The following is a 24,010-nucleotide window of genomic DNA, read 5'->3' on the forward strand; positions in this document are numbered from 1 at the left end:
ATCCTCAATCTGCACATTCTTTCGTCGATCGGCCACCAACCGATCAAGCGCCTCTGCATATCACCCATCACGATGGAAGCTTTTCCCAGCTCACGTGTGTTTCCGCAGCTCTGATAGATGGTATGATGGCACTGGCGTAGCCACGGGGGGGGTTTTAGGGTTAAAACCCCCCCCAGAGCCAAAATTTGTGGAACAAATTTTCAGTATAAAGCGCTTTGCGACGAAAGAAATTTTCGGCTGCGCCGCTATTTTCAAACTCCGAATACAATTGCTCATTACTAGTTACAAAATGTAAGCGTCAAACAAAAAAGATATCATTTACCGTTGAAAACCCCTTCCAGAGACAATTTCTGGCTACGCCACTGTATGATGGTATGACCTCCTTTGAACGTTCGCACCATGGATCCTGTCCAACACACCCCCTGCAGCGCTACGATACCGAACCGCATTTCCACGCACCGAGTTTACCTAAGCAAACCCCCCCTTCCCTGTCAGCTTACGACCAAAGTTCTAACCGGGGTTGGTTACCCGATCTTCCCTAAGGTTGCTCGTAGTTTTCGGCCGGTACCACGAGGAGGTAGGGATTGGAGTTGCTTGGTAGAGGCTAGTGGATAACAATGGGATCTGAATTGCGCAGCAATTCTTTACCGTGCCTGTGACTTACTTCCAAAAAATAAATACTTACTGGATAGAAGTAAGTCACAGTGACTTCTGCTCAACAAAAACTTGCGCCGCAGTGACTCTTATGTGACAAGTGTGTTACTTCGGTAGTCACGCTCGTTTGTCCCGTCTACATGAGCGTTTCACTTACTTCTCGAGAGCCGAATAGCGCTGACGGGCTGTGGGTTTGGCTCCTCGTGTTTTCACCAAGGAAGTGGCATCTCTATCCCACCAATGCAATGTTTTCGTAGCCAACATAACTGCGGCTCAAGCGTACGGCTCAAGCTGACAACCTATCTTTTAACACAGCAGCATAGTTTTAATGCTGGGTAAGAAAATAAGAAGACCATAACAGTCCCCTGGTTTTCACTTGCTTGATCGCGGGTTTAGCGTTCCTTCGCTCAACTATCTTCCGCCAGGTACCTGTGATCCACTGCTTCCTCCGGGTGCGTAGCACACCCAAATTATTCTCTTCTTCTTCTTTTCTCTAGCCAACTAGCACCGTTCGGCGCCAGTCGTGTTTTACGTCGGCTGGGTCTAGGAGCTAAGCCTTAAATTCCGACGCCCCAGGGAGACAGCCACCACACCTGAGGACCCTACATATCGAACCCATCAACACATGGGCCGGGACCTACAGCTTTACTTCCTATCCGAGGGAAGACGTGATCACGGATTTAATGTCTCAGAAAATCCCATTGTCGTCGACGGGAATTGAAACCTGACCGACGGGGGTGAGAAGCAACCACGCTTACCACTACACCACCGACGCCGACAAATTATTCTCTGAAGACGACCTTACAGTTAAGGTCGAAATACGTCGAAGGATGTCTAAGGATGTAAATTCTTAGTGGAACTAAAAGGAACAGCACTTAACCCGATTTTCATTTCACTTCCCAAGTAACAAAATTAATTTTATAATGCTTTTGAAGTATTCTTCAACACCTGTTCTTTAAAACCGTGCATAAACCAAATTGCTCTACAACACGACATCAACTCAACCATAAACCTGCCATAAGATCAAAGAGGCCCATCCTAAGATGCTCTTGGAGAGATGTTTTTAAATTTCTCTTAAAACTTGTTGTACTTCCCAAGTTGTCCTCAAGGCGAATTGCTCTCTCTTTGTAGAATTCTTCAAGTGCACGATAAAACGATAATAAATTTGTCAGTGTTGTTGCTGATGCAGCTTTTATGTCGACAGAAAAGTTTGGTGAATTAAATTAAAATTAAAAACACAATGAAAACGACACATTATTGTAATCTGGATTAATTTATTACACAAATTGGAAATATTTCCGGGGTGTAGCAAGGATGCCAAATGCCAAGCAAAATTCATCGTATATATGTTGCAAGATACTTCCAAAAATTGCAACGCGCTTCCATTATAACGCACTAATAAAATATTTAAAAATATTATTCCTGGTCATGCGAACATTGCTCATGAGTTTTCTCAACATGGCTTCCATTGAAATCTAGGCCGGTGGTCGGTCCATCATCGATGGTTTTAATCAACATCGCCATAAGATCGTCTTAAATTTCTTTCAACTTATGCCAGAGCTAAAAGCATAACTCAAGAATACTACACAGCAAAAAGTAATGAAATTTCAATGGCATGTAAAACATCACGCATTTAAAAGTACATCACTTGAATCGAAAAGGTCATTTAAATTTAAACAAAAATCCATGCACATAATACGAGCATTGATATACATTGATTTTTCAATTAAAATAACTGTAAATTTCAATCATTATACAAACAGAGCGCTGGTCTGATGTTGGAAAGAGCATGGCCGTCGCGTTGAATCTGGGTGCTTCTGAAGAGCTGCTCCGAGAGTTATTTTGATTCCCAATTCTTCAGTCGTGTGGAGTGTTACGAATGGCGGAACAAGAATTATCAAGGTCATTAACAGGTAAGAAATTAATATTTCATCCATTCGGCAGTGTAACAAATGAAATATAATTCGCAAAGTTGACACTTTTCAGACGCGCGCTCACTATCGGTAATCACCAGCTGGTGTTTCAATCAGCAGCAGCAAGACGCCCTGCACAGAGAACCGAAATTTTGTTGCTGGATGCGGGAAGTGCTACATCATAGAAAACAAATGTGTACCTGAATAGTTTACCGAAAAGTGCAATTATTATAATGAAATAAAACGTGATAACAATTTATTGATTTTAATTACTGCTTCTGACTACTGGGCGGGGAGGGATATGTAAATCATGAAAACAAAACACACCAACGGAGAACCGCGCCATGCAGTGCTCACTTAAATTTCAACGACGTTTAAAATTACACGTCAGTACATGTTTTCAATAAATGTAAATTTCAAATGCGATTTATTTTTGCGTTTATTTCCATGCTCCAAATATGTGCATGAAAATAAACTTAAAATTACATTTTTATTTTAACTGTGTAGGATTTATATCGTTCTCAATTCAGCCTGGTTGGCCTCCATCAAGAACGTCTTAAATTTAAGAAGTATTACTCAAGAGTACTCAGGTTTATAACGTTCTTGATGTAGGTTAATGCAAACTCCGCCGAGATCGTCATAAGTCATGACGCCAAATTGTAAACAAACAATAAATTATCGCACCACGGTGGATTTTGTGAACTTCGGGCGATAAATTTCATCATCAGCCCGGTACCGTTGCCAACCAGGCAGACCTTTTTCGGGAACCGGCCTTGATGTGGTGCAGCGCCTTATTCCTCCGGTCAGCATTTCCAACAGGTAAGTGATTTTGCAGGTCGATTATTTGACAAGGGAATCGACGTCCTGGATGACCAAAGCAACCTCATTTCGGATGCTGCAACCGGAGGAACTTGGCACTGCACCGCGTCGCGGTTGGGTTTCCGGGTTAGTGTTCTTGATTGGCAGCAATAATGGAACGATGAGAATCAAATTCTGATGCTTGAGTTTTTTCTTGTATTTTTCATGTACCAAACTCATGCGAGAACAGTTGCTCTTGGTCAGGAACGGATGATTGAAGATAACTACAAGAACCTTATAAAACTGAAAATAAGTTCAACAGTTCTTGTTGTGTTTATGGTTTTATGAACTGAACCTCAAGTATTCTTGGAGGTGTTTTTAAAACCACATATTGATGAAAAATAGTTATGCTCAGCTGAAACTCCGATAAGATCAACTAGAATATGCAATGTTCCGATAAAACTATCATAAAAACCAATAAAACCAAATAGAGTTAGGATTATTACTTGGGTTACGGGTATTCCACTAACACGCCAAGTTTCATCATAATCTAATTATTCTCGCCGATGGCGATGAAGGCGTTCCTGATAGGGCTCCATTGATCTTCTACGCTTCCACCTTGCGGAATATCCGCAACACGGTTCTCTAGCTCCTCGACGATGAACCTTTTCACCGCCGCGTATTCCAGTCGGCGTGTGTTGAAGCGTTGCCCGATTTTCTTCTCCTGTTGATGGATCCGAGCAATGCGCAGCCGGATCTCGCTTATTAGGAGATGATGATCGGACGCAATATCGGCGCTACGTTTGTCCCGCAAGAGGCTCCGTCAAATAGAGGTAATAAACTATAGAAGAAGAATGTCGCTGGCGTCGCCGCCGCAACATCTTTTGCAGGCGAAGATAGGGAGGGATATGAGCGTCAAAGCGAAAAAGTATGCAGTTTGACAGATAGATACCCTAGATGTTTGTGAACGAGAACAAAGAGAACAGCAGCGACAGCCGTTCTCTATGGTTTATTAACTCTATTCTCAGTCACCATTTTTGACTGATGCAGATGTGGTCGATTTGATTTTCCATGACGCAATCACGGGAAACCCATGTCACTTTGTGCAGTGGTCGATGAGGAAAGAGGGCTACATGGTCTGTGGCGTCCATGATGAGCACGTAGTCTGAGTTGTCGGTACCAGCTTTCGCGTTAAATCAAAGATATTATAGAAAACTCTTCAAAATCCCATATAAGCACCTGGCGAATAGAATCATTCGACTGGAACACCAACTGGTGATGAAAAATCGAAATTTTTAATTGGAAATGATCGCATGGTTTTGGTCACATCTGCGTAAAAGTTTATGTGTGAAAATTGTGATGATTGATTTCATTGAGTTGAGACGCAGGATATCGGTGAACAGGAACCAAATATCGAAATATTATATGAAAGTAAGCAGTACATTCTATCTTCTACCATTTATAATTCTTCATTGATTCCAGATTACTTCCGCTTCCTAATCACGGAACAATTTCTCATGTGAAGCCGGGTACCGTTGAAACAAAAAAAAATGAATACCTCGCGTGAGACCATGGGCCAATCCGGGGGCTATCACCTGAACTTTTGGAAAAGGCGTAGTTACTGATCCGGATCCTGTAGTATTTTTCTCGGTGGATTATTGGAGACCAAGGACTGGACACCCTGATTCCGACCTCGCAGAAATTTTTGTCATTGATTTTGAACAGTTACATATAAGAATTTACCTACACATTAATAAATGTAGTGTTTCATTTAAGATTTCATTATTATTTATCATAAATCTCTTTATCAAAATTATTCACCTAAATTATAAAAATATATTCCTTCTAAGAATATCTTAGCGTGTTACTCAGCGCGCTGCGCTCCGTTCCTTAGCTGGAGGAACCTTTTATGCGAATCAGAGATTCTGTCTTGATGCTATTGAAGGGGGTTTGAGGTTTGAGAGCTGTGTCTTGTATTTCGGCAGTATCGGTTGGCGCGAAACGTTGGATCACGGTAAGGTTTCGAACCCGAGTTCTGAATTTGGCAACAATTATCCTCTCATTAATAAGTTTCCACTTTATAAGCGCAGCGTGGGCTTGAGCGCTGAGCAGGAAATCAACTCCACGGTGTCGAGGAGCGTGTTCATCTTGTAGTGCAGAGTACAGCAGAATTTGACCCGACGCCAATCTGTGTTCGCCAAAGTTCAGCCAACGGATTTCACTCAGTCCTAAGATCTCAAGCTTCGTACGGCATGCCGCATTGGCTAGTGTGCCAGTTTACCCTGCTGTGCTAGAGTTAATACACTCCAAGTTACAAATTTTGTCCCTTGTTTCGCGCAAAAAGTCGTTGTTGAATCTGTTCATAATGTTTCTTGTTGATTGTCTAAACTCAAAACAAAAGAGATTTAGTACTCCAAAATACTCTGTCGTGCTAGGTTTCATTCATCACTTGGTGGACGCATACACGCGTTCTAGCTGTGAGTGTTATCATTAGTGCTTCGGGCGTTGTTTGATAGATCCGAAAATAGTAGTTTACGCAACAAGGTGCAGAATGACGATTTTTACAGCACGAGTCGTACATTGATCCAACGAGGCTTGCCGAGTTGGATAATTACGACGAGTGCTGGAAAAATCGAGTTCTGCACCGAGTTGCGTACAACGTTTTTTGCAATTTCATAAATTACCCTTGAGGATAGTTTTTAACAAAACTTTTTCATCAAACTGCACACTGATGTTCATAGCCATGTTTAAGAAAATCTGATCATAACAGGTTATACTGTGCAGTTGTCACAATTTTCCAAAACTGCGTCCAGAAAGCATCAAGAAGTTGACCAAAACTGAAAACAGTGCTGTAATGGTTCATTACGCAACGCAAATCAGTGCTGTAATGAACCATTACAGCACTGTTAATTTGGTATGGGAAAGTAGGCCTTTTCCTGTCAGATTTGCGTGAGGTAAAACAGCCTATTACGATGAGAAATTGCAAAAAACATTTTTCCATGATGTGCTTATTACGCGCTCGGAAAACCAATCATTGCACAGTATTGCACTCATCAAGCAAACAATTCGATATCGTACAGTCACACATAACTAAAATACAAATGAATTAATTATTATATAAACGCAACGGCACGCGTCCCGCTGAAAACGGCATCAGCTGCCGTGCTGTGTTTATGTATGATCTCTTCTTAATTAGACCTCGTTGCTCATTGCTCAGTGCCGCGCGCCTGGAATGCACTGGTTCGTCCATATCTCTCTTTTACTCGATAAACGCACGACTGACTACCCCACATACATAGGTGGTAGGTTGGCATGATTTGTACCACCCAGGTGCGTGCGATGTGTGCTCCACCCGGGCTTCCGTTGTGGGAAAACGATAATAATTAAAATGAATCTCGGATTTCGCTTAAATGATGTTTCAACCCAACCGGGTTTACCGTACATCATAGGATTTCATTTTCGAAATGGACTACCGGGATCGGTGTGAAATCTTAATGAGTAGAAACGAGGATTAAAATAAATTAAAGCAGCAACACTCGTGGCTGACGCGCCTTACCCTGTCCGTCCATGAAACCGTCACGAGGCTAAACACAACGTTAGATAACGTACCATTGTACATTATGACGACGCTTATCTTGTTAGTACAATCTGCATGATGGACTGATACGGTACGGCGATTGCTACTCGCAGTGCATTACGGCTAATACCTGTGAGTGGCTTTTTGGAATTAAATGAACCACCTTCTTTCGATTAGTATAACTCCGATAAGCTACTTGTATCGCGCGCAATGATGATCATCATTGACTGAAGATATACAATTACCAATATGTTTACGTTAGCTGTCTGCTGATTAGTGATTACGCTGCTTATCATATAGCAATCAACTTTGTCAATGGAAGCAATCGATGAAAATTTCGAAAGAGTCTGAAGGTTCGTTACACTTTTGAGTCACAACAATATCAGTTATCATCACGGGACTAGTTGGATTGATAACAGGAAACAGCACATTGTTGCTACCAACAGAATAGAATATTTTTGTTTTGATCAAATACAGTTGATACAGATAATCACATTTTATTAAACCCACCCGTCACCCTACGATCAGGAATTTCTAAAAATCAAAAGGAGTGAAAAATATGGCAACGCATGTAGGATGTCGACTACCTGACTCGATTTTCAAAATGTTTGCACCAATCGAAAGCTAAAATATTTTTTCAGAACCTATTGAACAATTAGAAATGTCAACAGTTATCTGCAGTTTTGTAAATCATGTCACTTTTGCGCACTAGGTACCGGCTGTTTCTGTAAGTGTAGCTTTTTGCCTTTCTCGTACACTAAGTGTACTGGAAAGGCTATATGTTCACTCCAAAAATGACTTTTTGATAGAAGGCCCGGAGGGTTGAGTCACATATACCAATCGACTCAGCTCGACGAATTGAGGTGATGTCTGTGTGTGTATGTGTGTGCGTGTGTGTGTATGTGTGTATGTGTGTGTACAAAAAACTCACATCACTTTTTCGCAGTAAACCTCAACCGACTTTAATGACCGACGGTTCATTCGACGCGGCATACAGTCCCATTGTTTCCTATTGAAAATGGTTCGGATTGGTCCAGCCGTTCCGGAGTTATGGCCATTTAGGTGTTCCGGATCGGTACCTCTGGGAGGGGCCAGACATGAAAATGCAACAAACCCATGCATGCGACATATCAAACCACGGCATTTTCGATCATCTGATAAATGGAAAGCAGGAAAATAGTCTCAGACCATATCTGAACCGTTTGTGTTCCGGAACCGGTTCCGGATGTCCCGCCGGAAGTGGCCAAATATAAAAGAGAACCAAACCCATGCATGCGACACATCAAACCACGGCATTTTCGATAATCTGATGAACGGTAAGCAGGAAAATAGTCTCAGACCATATCAGAACCGGTAGTGTTCCGGAACCGGTCTCGGATGTCTCGTCGAGAGTTGCCAAATATAAAAGAGAATCAAACCCATGCATGTGACACATCAAACAGCGGCATTTTCGATAACCTGATGAATGGTTAGCAGGAAAACAATATAAGACCATATCTGAACTGGTAATGTTCCGGAACCGGTTTTAGGTATTCCGCCGGAGGTGGCCAAATATTAAATTGAGCATAACTCATTCATGCGACACATCAAACAGCGGCATTTTCGGTAACCTGATGAACAGATAGCTAGAAAATAGTATCAGATCATATCTGAACCGATAGTGTTCCGGAACCGGTTCCGGATGTCCCGCCGGAAGTGGCCATACACAAAAGAGAACCATACCCATGCATGCGACACATCAAACCACAGCATTTTCGATAATCTGATGAACGGTAAGCAGGAAAATAGTCTCAGACCATATCAAAACCGGTAGTGTTCCGGAACCGGTTCCAGATGTCCCGCCGGAAGTGGCCAAATATAAAAGAGAACCAAACCCATGCATGCGACACATCAAACCACGGCATTTTCGATAATCTGATGAACGGTAAGCAGGAAAATAGTATCAGACCATATCAGAATCGGTAGTGTTCCGGAACCGGTTCCGGATGTCTCGCCGGAAGTTGCCAAAAATAAAAGAGAATCAATTCCATGCATGTGACACATCAAACAGCGGCATTTTCGGTAACCAGATGAACGGTTAGCAGGAAAACAGTATAAGACCATATCTGAACTGGTAGTGTTCCGGAACCGGTTCTGGGTATCCCGCCGGAAGTGGCCAAATATTAAATTGAACATTACTCATTCATGCGACACAACAAACAGCGGCATTTTCGATAACCTGATGAACGGTTATCAGGAAAACAGTATCAGGCCATATCTGAACCGGTAGTGTTCCGAAACCGGTTCCGGGGGGTCCCGATGGGTCAAACTTTTTAAGGAGTGATAGAGGATCATCAAAAGTGAAAAAAATGTGTACGCATATGGTCAAATCTCAACCGTTACATTGTAATTGAACTTTACATGTTTTTGACTTTGCTTGCCTCAAACTGGCTATCACTTAAAAATGGTCAAACTTATCGCAGCTTTTTAATATGCCTGGATTCGAACTCCTTGATGTTTATGTCTCGTGCAAATTTCAGAATTTTTAAGTGTGTATCAAAAGCTGATCTTTCAATCTATTGATTTAGTTAAATATCTTAGTTTTCTACAGCATTTAAGCTCGAAAATATTGTTTTGCCTTTCTCGTGCACCGAAGTGTACTGAAAGGCTATATCGTCGGTTTCCTGCCATAGGGGCACAACTCAAAATTTGTCATTTTTGAGATTTTGATGGCAAATGATGAAAAACTGTGTAAACTATCATCTCACAAAGACCCGTTCCAAAATTCGTTGAGAAACGCGAGATTTTGGCATTTTCACCAATTTTCCGCATTAAAGGCACAACTCAAAATCAGTCAACTTTTTCAATAGTCGTTGAAAAATAGTAATCCAAAATTCATGAAATAGATAGTCCTTCAGTCCCTTCCCATGATACAAGAATCAAAACTCGTTTACTTCTGTCAAATGTTGAGAGAAATAGGTAAACTTGCAGGAGGTGCTTCAAGATTGCCAATTTTCAAACGCTCATACTGAAAATTCACATTTTTTGAGTTGTACCCCTATTGCAGGAAACCGACGATATGTTCACTATATGAATATATGGCGTCTCAAAATTCAAGATGGCGGCATAAACTTCAAGATGGTAGCTGTTCAATGGAGTTTTGGGCTCTAAAACCATTCAATATGGGTGAATCTGATATGAGGAAGAAGTCTGGAGTCCAAAAATAGCGACCAGAATTTCAAAGCTGCTGGAAATAAATCCTAAATGGCAGCTCAAAATTCAAGATTGCGGCTGTTTTTTAAGAGTTCAAGGCTCAAAAATCAAAAACCAGATACAGTATTGTTCCGATTTTATCACGCCCCTTTTCAAAATTACTTTTAAGTATTCTACAAAATCTATACGCGTTTTCAATATTTTTAACGTCGCAAAACGTGCCTTCAACATTCATCTTCAAGAAGAGGGAAAGCACTTGCTCTCAAATGTTACAGTAAATTAATGAAAAATGAAGGACTGACATGCGGAGGGCGTGATAAAATCGGAACATTACTGTAAATGATACCAGACCAGATATGATCTCTGATGCCATGAAATGGATTTCTGTTAAACGTATGAAAGTGCGATTTTCATCAACATATCACTTGAGTTGTGTTGAAATGTGTTTTCGAAGGGACGAGAAAGGCATCATCACCGCAAGGTGGATTAATTAGGGGTTTTTCATATTGTTAATAAACTTTTTTGCCTTTCTCGTACACTGAGTGTACTGGAAAGGCTATATGTTCACTCCAAAAATGACTTTTTGATAGAAGGCTCGGAGGGACGTGACACATATACCAATCGACTCAGCTAGACGAATTGGGGTGATGTCTGTATGTGTGTGTGTGTGTGTGTGTGTGTGTGTGTGTGTGTGTGTGTGTGTGTGTGTGTGTGTGTGTGTGTGTGTGTGTGTGTGTGTGTGTGTGTGTGTGTGTGTGTGTGTGTGTGTGTGTGTGTGTGTGTGTGTGTGTGTGTGTGTGTGTGTGTGTGTGTGTGTGTGTGTGTGTGTGTGTGTGTGTGTGTGAGTGTGTACAAAAAAACTCACATCACTTTTTGGCAGTAAACCTCATCCGATTTTTATGACCGACGGATCATTCGACGCGGAATCTGGTCCCATTGTTTCCTATTGAAAATGGTTCGGATCGGTCCAGCCGTTCCAGAGTTATGGCCATTTAGGTGTTCCGGACCGGTACCCCAGGAAGGTGCCAGATATGAAAGAACTACAAACCCATCCATGCGACACATCAAACTACGGCATTTTCGATAACCTGATGAGATGAACGATAAGCAGAAAAATAGTCTCTGCCATATCTGAACCGGTAGTGTCCCGGAACCGGTTCCGGATGTCCAGCCGGAAGTGGCCAAACATGAAAGTGGACTATACCCATGCATGCGACATATCAAACTGCGGCATTTTCGATAACCTGATGAACAGTAAGCAGGAAAACGTTCTCAGACCATATTGGAACCGGTTGCAGATGTCCCGCCGGAGGTGGCCAAGTATAAAAGATAATCAAACCCCTGCATGCGACATATGAAATAGTGGCTTTTTTGATATCCTGATGAACAGTAAGCAGGAAAATATTCTCAGACCATGCCTGAACCGGTTGTGTTTCGGAACCGGTTCCGGGTGTCCGCCGGAGGTGGCCAAATATAAAATTGAACCAAAACTATGCATGCGACATATCAAACCGCGGCTTTTTAGATAATCTGATTACTGTTGCAGGAAAGCATTCTTAAACCATATCGGAACCGGTAGTGTTCCGGAACCGGTTTCAGAAGTCCCGTGCCCGTCGGTGGTGGCCAAGTATAAAAATTAACCAAACCCATACATGTGACATATCAAATAGTGGCTTTTTTGTTATTTTGATGAACAGTAAGCAGGAAAATATTCTCAGAACATATCTGAACCGGTAGTGTCCGGAACCGGTTCTGGGTGTCCCGCTGGACATGGCCAAATATAAAAGTGAACCACACTCATGCATGCAATACATCAAATCGCGGATTTTTAGATATCTGGATTTCTATTCTATTCTATTCTATTCTAGTGCTTGCACAGCCAGTATTGAAAAGCATCCTGGAAATACCAAAATTTCTTCCGATATTTTCTTGTCAGCATTAATATTTGCAGCATATCAGAGATGATGTGACACAAATATTAAAACGGCCAGGCCCACTGTGCAGACTAATGGGTTGGAAGATAATTCAAAAACTTAAGGCAATCAGGTTATCCACTTATGAATAACATGATTGACAAACTTTTTTGAATTGAATGAAGGAAGAAACGGGGACAACCGTACCAACCGTTTCGTTTTAGGGGAATAGTGTTTGAATGTAAAATCGTTGGGAGTGGTGCTGCTAAGAAGGTTAATGCACACTCCTTTGGCGTCTCTTCTCCTGGGATGGGACACAGGCATTTCTCCATATGTCCTGGCTTCATAGCCTAGGCTTAAGCGCCATTACTCGCTCTCTGAAACGAGGAAAAAAAATAATGTTCCCTTCCCCGGATGTACAGAAAAATAAACACTAAAATAGGTAAATTGCTACAAATACAAATGATAAATTGAAAATGATAATTTCAGAAAGTCGTATGATGATTTACAGAAATTAATATCATCTTCATCCTGGGTTGGATCAGAAATATCAGGATTCAGGAACACTTTGACTTACGTCGACGGAAAGATCGTGAGAACATATTCGACGAGAAAGGCACTATCACCACTAGGTGGATAAATTTGTGTTTTTTTTGTTAATAAACAGTTTTTTTTTTTCAATATGGCCGATCCATCGATTTATAATTGTAAAAAGTAACTCTGTCTTTCCTCTTTTCAATAACATGCTGTTTTTAGGGGTTGCATAACCGTTATGTGGCCAACCGTGGAATGCCAGCAGGGTACCCGGGTACCCACGAAATTGAAATGATCATATATTTGTGAAATTCCGAACGATTGTAAAATTGTTTGGCTCATTTAACTCAGAAACTCAATAGATATCGAGATCATATCTAATAACCATTCAAATTATTTTGTATATGAGGGGGTTATTTTCTAACCATACTCTGCTCTAAATGCAAAACTTTACATAAGAACTCGAAATGATAAGTTAAACCCGTTACTTGAAGTGAATAATAATAATAACATCAAAGAACTGCATGCTAGTTCGTGACATACAAACACCATTCCGTTTTTATTTATATAGATAGATAGATTAATTTTAACAACAGATCAATAGCATGAAATAAGCTCACCAATTTATTTGCATCTATCTTTTCAGCGGCGATTCTACACTGGTTTTGCCCGTGTGACGCTTTGACTATGCATTCTCTCCGCGATGTCCGAATTTACATTTTTACTAATGGCTGCTTCGTTGTACTGAATACTGTTTGCGCACGAACTAAAAAAAGGCCTACACATACGACGGCACACGGAATTTCCGCGACCGAGAAAGGAAGAAAACAACAAGGTTCGAACATTTTCAGTTGAAATGCATTTATATTCATTTATAAACATTTTTTTCTTTCAAAATTGGGGCTGCCAGATTTACAAATATTGTACATACAACTTTCATGATGTAGTCAATCATCCCCAAAACTGAGGCATCAATTGCGGTTAGTAATAATCCAAATGACTTTATTCGCTGGATTACTCTTTGCACATGAATCCTTTATTTTTCAATGCTCTCGTTCATTACCGCATTCTTAGCGGTGTGTTGTGCTGATCGCAGAAATGATGCAGACGTATTCCGTAATCGATACGCTCTTGCTGAATGTTGAATCCTTTATCCACTATCAGCTCATGCAAGAGCGGTTCGAGAAGACCCAGTACATTTTCATCGTTGAAAATCTGTTTATTGGACGCCTTTCCACTGTACGCTTTGCTTACAAACTTGATCAGTCCAGCTGGTGTTATTCCAATGAGAAATTTGACCGTTCTTATTCCTTCATATTTTAAATAACATGCTATGCAAAATTGTATGCACTTCAATGTTGAAACAGGGATTTCGGTGCAGTCAAGGATGCATCTCATAATTTCGCATTTTCCACGAAAACATAACGGAATGTTTTTTTTGCTATTTCTTCCCGATTAGGGCAGTAGACGAACTGTTTTTATTCGAGGTGTCCTAGTACAAATTAACCATTTTGGGGGTGACTTTGGGCCAGAAAAAAGCAATGAAATCAGTACGAGAACCCTACAAATGTTAATTTAAACAACTGTGAGCATAAGAATCCGTTTTTAATTAAAAGAGACTGGAAGCCATTACCCCGAAACAATATTTTAAGCTTTTTTTTATAGAGCGATTCCAAGCAACAGCATCAAAATTAAGGAAAATTTTTAATTCATGATTTTCTATTGAACTGAAACTTTGCACAGTTTTTCAGTTCCATCTAAATCGCCATTTTTCGATATCAAATTTTTATTTAGAGCCACGACTAACTTTTCAAAAGGGTGTATGTGAAAATGGTTCAAAAATATTCAAAAATATGCACAGCAAAAACGGATTGTTCGATTGTTATGAATTTTTCAGCAAAGTTAGATAGCTAAATGGTGATTTCTAAGAAAATATACACTGTGAAAAAAAATCTATTTTATCATTGAAAAACATCATTTTTGTCACAAAAACTCAAATATCTCAAAACCCTATCTTTCTACCAACTTGAATTTTTTAGGGAAAACGGTCCATTGTATTAGCAATCTACCATAAAAATTTGGTGATGGTAAACTAATAAACAAAAAAGTTATAACATTTCAAAAATTTCACAATTTTTACATTTAGTAAAAAAAAATTTTCTGTGTAAATTATTTCGGCCGGGAATCGCGATTTGATGCTGATTTTATTGTTCAGCAAAGTTAGATAACTAAATGGCGATTCCTAAGAAAATATACACTGTGAAAAAAATCTTTTTTAACATAAAAAAATATCATTTTTGTCACAAAAACTCAAATATCTCAAAACCCTATCTTTTTACCAACGTAATTTTTTAGAGAAAATGGTCCATTGTATTAGCAATCTACCATGAAAATAAACAAAAAAGTTATGACAATTCAAACATTTCACAATTTTCACATTTAGTAATAATTTTTTTTAGTGTAAATTATTTCGGCCGGAAATTGAAGTTTAATGCTGATTTTATTGTTAATGGCCTTGCGTGAGTAAAATAAGTTGTTTTTATTATATATTATATATACATATAATATAATATACTATGTACCGTAATGTTCCGATTTTATCACGCCCTCCGCGCATTAGTCGTTTATTCATTAATTTGCTGTTACATTTGAGGACAAGTGTTTTCCCTCTTCTTCAAGATTAATGTTGAAAGCGTGTTTTGCAACGTTAAAAATATTGAAATGGGTATAGATGTTGAAGAATATTACAGGGCATTTTTGAAAAGGGGCGTAATTAAATTGTTTAAACAGATGTCGCTGATGGCAATTTCTCAGTTGTTGTCGTTTTCGAACTTCCTGCGCCCTGCTTTACCGATGATATACAGATGGCTCGTTTGTCAAATTCTAGACGGCAGGACGTGCAAATGCGTAATTTTGTACACAATGTGGACATTTGGGCATAACCAGTCTCTTTCAGTTTATCTATGGTGCTTTCAGTGAGATTTCGTAACTCTTTTGAACATTTTTTTTTCATCAAACGGTCTACAAGAGAGCGTTGAGTTGAAGACCTTTGAGAAAGCGACTGTTCATCTTGTTCGTTAGATTATAATAAACAAAATCACTTATTAATTTTAACTTACTTGTTTGGTGTTGGTGGCTGAAGAAAAAAAATACTATACAATTTTTAATATTCATAGCGGTAGTATTTTTTTGTTTTTTTCGTGAGCATTGTCAGGTATGTATACAGACAAACAAACGTAACACTGGCGAAATTTTCATTGACCACGCCTTCAACGATCATTTTGAATCTTGGTTGTGGCTTTCATAACAAGAAGAGCGCCCATCGTTTTTCTTTGCGTTTGACGTTTCACACTAGCGCCTTCTGATGACGATATTGCACAACGCAGTGTTTCGTGAAACATTTCCACCAGGTGGTGATAGTGTGAACTGAGCGATGAATTTTCACTAAAATTGTTCTAGGCGTTTCGTCTGTTTGTCTGTGGTATGTACCTCTTATGCATTTGTTGTTGTTGAAGTTACTCGCATTCTTCCGATCATAAAGTCTGTTCTCTATAAGAGGGATTTTTTTTGCGGATAAACTAGACGTATACGCGTATAAAAAAAACTTTTATTATACAGCTTTTGTCTTAAAAATAAATTCAATTCCATTTTTCTTATAATCAACAGCTTTTCAACACTATCAAGGGATTTTTTTACCAGTCACGTACAATAAAAAGTATGACAATCTCAATATTTTTGATCACAACACTGGATCGCGTCTAAGTTTCAAATAGATACTATAGTAATTACGAATAATCAAACTAAAGTATCATGAAAACAACTTGTTTAATTCAGGCAGTAGCCTTTACAATAAAATCAGCATTAAAATATAATTCTCGAAATAATTTACACAGAAAAAATTTTTTTTTTGTTACTAAATGTAAAAATTGTGAAATGTTTGAAATGTCATAACTTTTTTGTTTATCAGTTTACCATCACCAAAATTTTATGGTAGATAGCTGATATAATGGGCCATTTCCCCTAAAAAATTGAAGTTGGTAAAAAGATAGGGTTTTGAGATATTTGAGTTTTTGTGACAAATATCATATTTTTTCAAAGTAGAAAAAGAAATTTTTTACAGTGTATATTTTCTAAGGAATCATCATTTAATTATCTAACTTTGCTGAAAAATTTATAACAATCGAACAATCCGTTTTTGCTGTACAGCTTTTAGAATATTTTAGAACTATTTTCGCATACACCCTTTTGAAAAGTTAGTCGTGAGTGAATATGAAGGTTTAATATCAAAAAATGGCGATTTATATGAAATTGAAAAACTGTGCAAAGTTTCAGATATTTTTGAAATGGTCGCTCAGGATCGACTGACATGACTCCGTGGAATTCCTCTATAGAATGAGAAAATCTGCAACAGATACCCAAGAGGTGGTTCCTCGGGTGATGTGAGGATCGACCCACAAAAAACTCATTCTCTCTCTTCCTCACCTTCGCGGTACGCCCGTTAGGGATGACTTCGAGAAGGGGGGCGGGGGGGGGGGGGCGTACATGAGTACACTCTAATAGTAAGCGTTCCACCAGCTACCGCCTTAAGTTGTTCACTTTCCCCTGGAGGCTCGGGTCCTGGCTAGTACTTAAGAGTACTCAGACTACCCGTTGAACTCAAGCTCCTGGATGGGGAAGGGGGGCCAACTCAACTAGCTGTTAATCGGCTCGCCATTTACTCTGTAGTTCAAGTACGATTCGAGAAACCGTGGAAGTAACGGAGTCCCACTTGTCCGCCCCCATACACATCCTTTCAACAATGTTGTCAGGCGTGATATCTCTACCGCAAACCTCCTGCATACTCGACCTTTGCTCCACGAAACGTGGACATTCAAAGAGCACATGCTCCGCGGTCTCGTCGCAGTCTGCACACTCCGGACATGCGGGGGAGCCTGCATGTCCGAATCTGTGCAGATACCACCTAAAGCACCCATGGCCTGACAGAAATTGAGTCAAGTGAAAATTCACCTCGCCATGGGGCCTGCTCGTCCACATGGATACGCTCGGTATGAGCCTATGTGTCCATCTACCCTTGCTGGAGGAATCCCATTCCCTCTGGCACTTCAGCATAGACGAGGTTCTGGCGATACGCCTCGCGCCTCTTATGCCGCGTCGCTCGAAGCATTCTTCATCCTCTGCCACCACTAAAGCTATGGGCATCATGCCCGCTAGCACACATACCGCTTCCTTTGAGACCGTGCGGTATGCGCTCACCACCTTAAGGCACATTAGCCTGTGGGTACTCTCAAGTCGATTCACGTTTCGATTAACCACGAGCGCCTTCGACCATGCAGCGGCGTCATACCTTAGTATGGAGACCGCTACTGCCGCGAGCAGCTTACGCTTACTCGAGACTATTGCCGAGCTATTTGACATTATCTTTGACAATGCCATTATCGCCATGCTTGCTTTTTTGCAGGCATATTCTACGTGGCTTCCGAATTTCAGCTTATCGTCGATCATGACCCCCAATTGCTTCAGTGAGCGCTTAGAGTTGATCGTGCATCCACCTGTGGTGACCACTGCCTGCTGTTCAGACTTGCGGTTGTTTACCACCACCACCTCCGTTTTGTGGTGCGCGAGTGCCAAATGTCTCGACCTCATCCAGTCCTCCACTATGCCAATTGCGTGAGTTGCTGTCAGTTCCTCTTCCTCTATCGACTCGCCGTATACCACGAGGGTAATATCATCGGCGAAGCCGACCAGCTTTACGCCCGGTGGAAGTTTGAGCCTCAATACGCCATCATACGCCGCGTTCCATAGTACCGGGCCCAAGATGGACCCCTGCGGTGATGTTGTAGCTCCTCTCGCCTTCCTCGGTGTCATAGATTAGCACCCTATTCTGGAAGTAGCTCTCCAATATCAGGCATAGGCTAACCGGGACTCCTAGGTGGTGTATTGCGCACTCAATGGCGGCCCAGCTGACGCTGTTGATCGCATTCTTAACGTCCAGCATGACGACCGCGCAATATCAGATTCCTGTTCGCTTCTTTTGGAGTTCTATCTCGGCCGTTTTGGTTACAGCCCTAATAGCGTCCACCGTCGATCGACCCTTCTGGAAGCTGAACTGGTTATCCGAGAGACCAGAGTCATCGGGTTTCTCGGTATAGACCATCAGCCTCGACAGAATGATCCGTTCCAACAGTTTTCCGGCGGTGTCCAGCAGGCAAATAGGCCTGTATGCCGACGGGTCGCCAGGTGGCTTCCCGGGTTTGGGCAGTAGAACCAATCTTTGCCTTTTCCACCTCTTCGGAAATTCGCCTCTGTCTAGGCACATCTGCATAGCCATTCTGAACATGTCAGGCTTAGCCTCGATTGCCGTATTGATGGCTAATGTCGGGATACCGTCCGGACCCGGAGCCTTGTTCAACTTAAGCGACTTCGCTATTGCAATGAGTTCGTCGTTCGTCACCGGGGCTACCTCGCTATGGCCGGTTTGGCTATAAGGAACGGGGGCCCATGGTCTTGTATCGTGGCGTGGGAACAGCGTTTCCACGATCTTCTGCAGCATCTCTGGGGAGCGTTCTGGGGGTGCTGACGCGCCCTTCGTTTTGGCCATGACTACTCTGTAGGCATCACCCCATGGGGTCGTGTTGGCTGCCTGGCAGAGATTTTTGAAGCACGCCCGCTTACGAGTCTTAATCTCTTTATTCAGTGCCAGTTTAGCCGCCCTGTAGGCCTCGCTTCGTTCAATTCTATCCTCATCGGTACGAGCCCTTTGCATCCTCCTTGTAGTTCTTAAACAGGATGCGCGGAGTTCTGCGATTTCTGGACACCACCAGTACACCGGTTTGCGTCCATTTCTGGGTAGGGATTGCCTTGGCATAGCGGCGTCACATGCACGGCTTAGTGTTCCGACTAGATCATCGCTGGATAGATCGTCGGTGTTACTCTCCATAAACAATCGCTCCACAAATGCCGGTTTATCAAATCGCGAAGTCAGCCATCCCCGATGACGGTCGATGACCTTCGACTGTGGCCGTCTTCCTCCGTGTTCCACTCTGTATCGAATCGCCAGATGGTCACTATGCGTGTATCCATCGTCGACCCTCCAGTCCGAGCTGGGGTTTAAACCCGGGCTCCAGAAGGTCACATAAATGATGGACTCTGCACCATTCCTACTGTAGGTTTTTCTGTCGCCTACGTTCGCGAAATCCACGTTTAGTCTAGCCATAGCTTCGAGTAAGGCCCAACCTCTCGCGTTAGTCAAGCGGCTACCCCACTCAATCGCCCAGGCGTTGAAGTCTCCACCGATGACCACGGGACTCCATCCCACCATTGCGCTAGTTAACGATTCCAGCATAGACGAGAACTGGTCTATCGTCCACCTGGGAGGGGCATAACAACTGCAGTAGTATACCCCGTTGATCTTCGCTATTGCGAAGCCCTCGTGCGACGTGGAAACTATTTCCTGGACCGGAAAACGACCGGTTGTACAGATCGCCGCTAGCTTGGCCTTATCTGCTACCCAGTTTCCGTTAACGGGAGGGATGCGGTATGGGTCCGATAGTAGTGCGATGTCTGTACTTGACTCCGAGAATGACTGACATAGCAACTGTTGTGCGGCTTCACAGTGGTTCAGGTTTAGTTGTGTAACCTGCATTATCGTTTGGAACTTCGACCTCCTCGCGTGCCTGGACATTTAGGCCCGCCCGTCGTGTGGCCCTTGTTCGCCGTGCAAATCAGGCATTTTGGTGCAGAGTTGCACTCCCTGGCGATATGGCCTTCTACTCCACACTTCCTGCAGAGCTTACATCGGTCTGGGCCTTTGCATGCCCAGGACTTATGCCCTTGCTCAAAGCACTTGAAGCACGCCACTGGCGGCTCGTATATGCTGAGCGGGCATACTGACCAAGCTACCTTGATCTTCCCGACTAAAATCGCCTTGTACGCATCCCCTACGGGGAGTTTGAACGCGGCAATATGCGTGCCAGCCGGACCCTTACGCAGGCGGATCGATGCACATCTATCTCACACTGCTGTTCGAGTGCGGCTGCGAGCTCCTCTGCGTCGGTAATCTCGTCCAGGTTTTTACACTGGAGAGTTGCCTCCGCCGTTAGGGCTCTAACCTGCACCTTTTTGCCAAGTACCTCTTGGGCTAGTGCTTTTTAGGAAGTACCTTTATTGGCTGCTTCCTTCTTCAGCACTAGCATCATCTCTCCCGTCCTGGTGCGCCGGATGCTTTTTACATCCACGCCCAACGGTGAGAGACGATTCTCGCCTCGCATGGCCTTCAGCACCTCGGCGTATGTGTCTGCCTCGGTTTTGAAGACCAGCGCGTCACTTCTCGCTCGTTTGCGGGCTGGTTTCGTAGTTCTCACCTTCTTCTTTTTTCCTACCGTAATCCAAGGGTTCTCCTTCCCTTGGTCCGGTTGGTCTCCGTTCTTCCTCTTGTTGGCTTGCTGGGGCTTGGTTTCCCTGCCCCTTGCGCGCTTCGCAATCGGCTTAGCAGCCTGGTTACCTACGCTGGTCTTCACCTTCTCTTTCTTCGGCTTTGCACTCGACTCTGCCGGACGCTTCTTGGGCCGCGTCTCCTCAGCAGGTTCAGAAGGCTCAGCAAAAAGGAAGCTGTCCGTTTGGGTGGACCGCTCTTCCCTGCTCGCATCATCAGCACCTCGCTCTTCCACCAGGAGGTCGTACTCCTTCTTGGACAGAGCCAGTGATTTGCGGAGCTTCAGCAGGCCCTGTTTCAGGTCCTTGCTGATGGTTGTCCGCCCGCTCATGTAGCCGATCAGCTCATCCAGCTGTTCGGCAACTACCAACATCTTTGGTAGCCCGCTCCTGTTGCGGTTCAGCGCCCGCGTGAGGTCCGCACCGATCATCTGTGCTTCCTCCGTCGGTGCTGTACCGCTTCGTGCACCACTTGCTCCACTTGAACTTCCTGCCGCTGGTTCGCTGGTGGGTGCACCAGCCCCTCGGAGTGGCGATCTAGCCAAGCCTCCACGCGCGAACGGGTTCAATGCCGCTCCCTCAGTTACTCCACACTCGACCACGTTGTTACAGTTGTTGAATTTCAAAGTCATGTCTGTTGGGCCCCCCTTAGAGCCGCTATCCCTCACTGCAAATGAAGTAGTCGCCAAGGATCCTGGTGGTTATCTATGCAAGCAGGGAGGCCACCCGAGGGTTGGCCCAGGCCCTTATGGGGACTGAGCTCAGAGCCGGATCAGCGCTAATCAGGAGTGTTCATCTGAACCTACTTCCACCCAGTTAGTTGTCTAAGCTGGGCACAGATCGGGAACGTACTTTAAGGCCATGTCACGGTTTTATGGGGCGGAAGACAGCGTTGACATTAGCCTATCCGCCGTTTAAAATCAGTGTCACCCGACCTTACTAAGAGGATAGAATTCCGTCGCCATCAGCTCACTTGTGCATAGTTACCTTAGCGTGTACCATCTCATTTACCAATTACTAAGCATGACCAGTATACCATAACCAGGAACTTACTGGCATCGTTCCTGATGTGCCCGAAGCACTTCTAGCTGGGCTGTGACACTTTGGAAGCGGTGCCATATCGCTTGAACAGAGTTGCTTCCGGATGTGTGGAATTTCTGAAGAGGACCAGCAGAGCCCACTGCTGGTCCCCCGCCACGCCTAGGCTTACTCCGCTTGAGCAGTTCGTATGTGCCGGTGCTCGGTCACCTCCCGGTGCCAAAGGTGGTAAGTCCACATTGATGTGTGGATATGGTTCGCTTGGATAGAATCGTAAGCTCCCACCTCTTATATTTTAAGCTTAATTCGGTGTAAATGTAAGATAGATGCTAAATGAAAACTGCACAAATATCAGTTTCTGGGTAGATAATAAAGAATATTTCTTACGCCTTTTGAGAATGCTAGTTAGAATTATATATAAGGCACACAGTAGTGGTGTACCCAGTCAACCAGTGATCGTATAAGATGTTGCATAAAATGTTAAAGTGGAGGAGATATGCGTACATTTTACATGCGCCTAAATGGAGGCATGATATGCGTGGCCTCCACTTTATCATCTTATGCAACATCTTATACGATTACTGGTTGACTGGGTATAGTATTAAATCATTGATCGTTGACAAAAAATGTGGTCAAACTTTCACGTTTGCTTGTATGTGATATAATTTTGAAGTGACTAGACACTGATAAGTTGTTCGCAAATATCTATATATTGAAATGTTTTGATTTGCAAGCGAGAGTTTCTCACATTGAACTTTCTAGGTTGATTTTTTATTCGTTTTGGTCAAATGATACCCTCTAGAAGGGGTGAAATTAAGCCATATCAACGTGAAAATAAAGATTATCTACTGGAATCAATACTTAATGATTTAAAATGACCGTGTCTAAAAAATGGCACATTGATTGAGAGTTAAAATATTGCTGTACCAACTTACAAAGGGATGGACTATGCAATTTTGGCCCAATGACACTGCTACTGACGGTATTGTACCTACCAATTTAAGAAAACAAAAATTAGGAAGAACGAATTCCTTAGGGAAATGACTGGAGGGATTCCTAGAGCAGTCTCGTAGGAATTCCTGGACTAATCTCAGTGGAATTCCTGGAGAAAACCCTAGATGAACTCCTGGATGAATCGCTGAAAAAGTTCCTGATGGTGTTCCTCGAGGATTTGCTGGATTAATCTCTGTAATAATTTCTGGAGGATTCCTTAGAAGATTCTCTGTAGGGTTTACTAGAGGAATCCCAGAGGGATCTCAGATGAACTTGTGAAAAAAAAATCCTGGAGAAATTCTTAAAGGAATTGTTCGAGACATTCTTGGAGTAATCCATGGAGCAATTCTAAAAGAAATTCTTGTAGAAACTCCTAAAATTCTGAAATAGCATAAAATGCCAACTTGACCGATGGTCTCTACGGGATTGAAACTTGGATAATGTGAACTGCTGTGAACCGATTCTTGTGGCGTAGAATTGTAATCTTAGTCATACAATTTCTGAGATTACCGATAATCGAAACTTTGGAAACTTTGGTTTTGATGACCCGGGTAGACGAGAATATCTAAATCATATCTCAAATCGAACACTTTTTTCTGTCATAGCTTGATATGATTTTGATGAGTTATTCAAAAATCTTATGAATATCGCACGAATAGCTCAAAGTGATATGGTAACAGTTTTTGTTTATGTCGAAATAGCTGAAAATTTCTACATAAGAACAAATTTAGCTATTCTGCACGAAATGGCACACATACACCCATAGAGATGGCTAAATGTTAGTGAAATGCCATGTGCCCCTTTCTGAGCTGTGGAAACAAAGAACCGCATGCTCTTATTCCCATGTTATTTACAACAGTGAGCCACAGTTAAGTGGTAAGCATCGCCGCCTGTGAATCCAATGGTCGTAGGTTCGATGCTGCATGCTGACGTTTTTTTATTTATTTTTTCTAGAAAAAAGTGACGAA

The sequence above is a fragment of the Aedes albopictus genome, chromosome 3 (genome assembly GCF_035046485.1).
Source record: "Aedes albopictus strain Foshan chromosome 3, AalbF5, whole genome shotgun sequence".
NCBI lineage: Eukaryota > Metazoa > Arthropoda > Insecta > Diptera > Culicidae > Aedes > Aedes albopictus.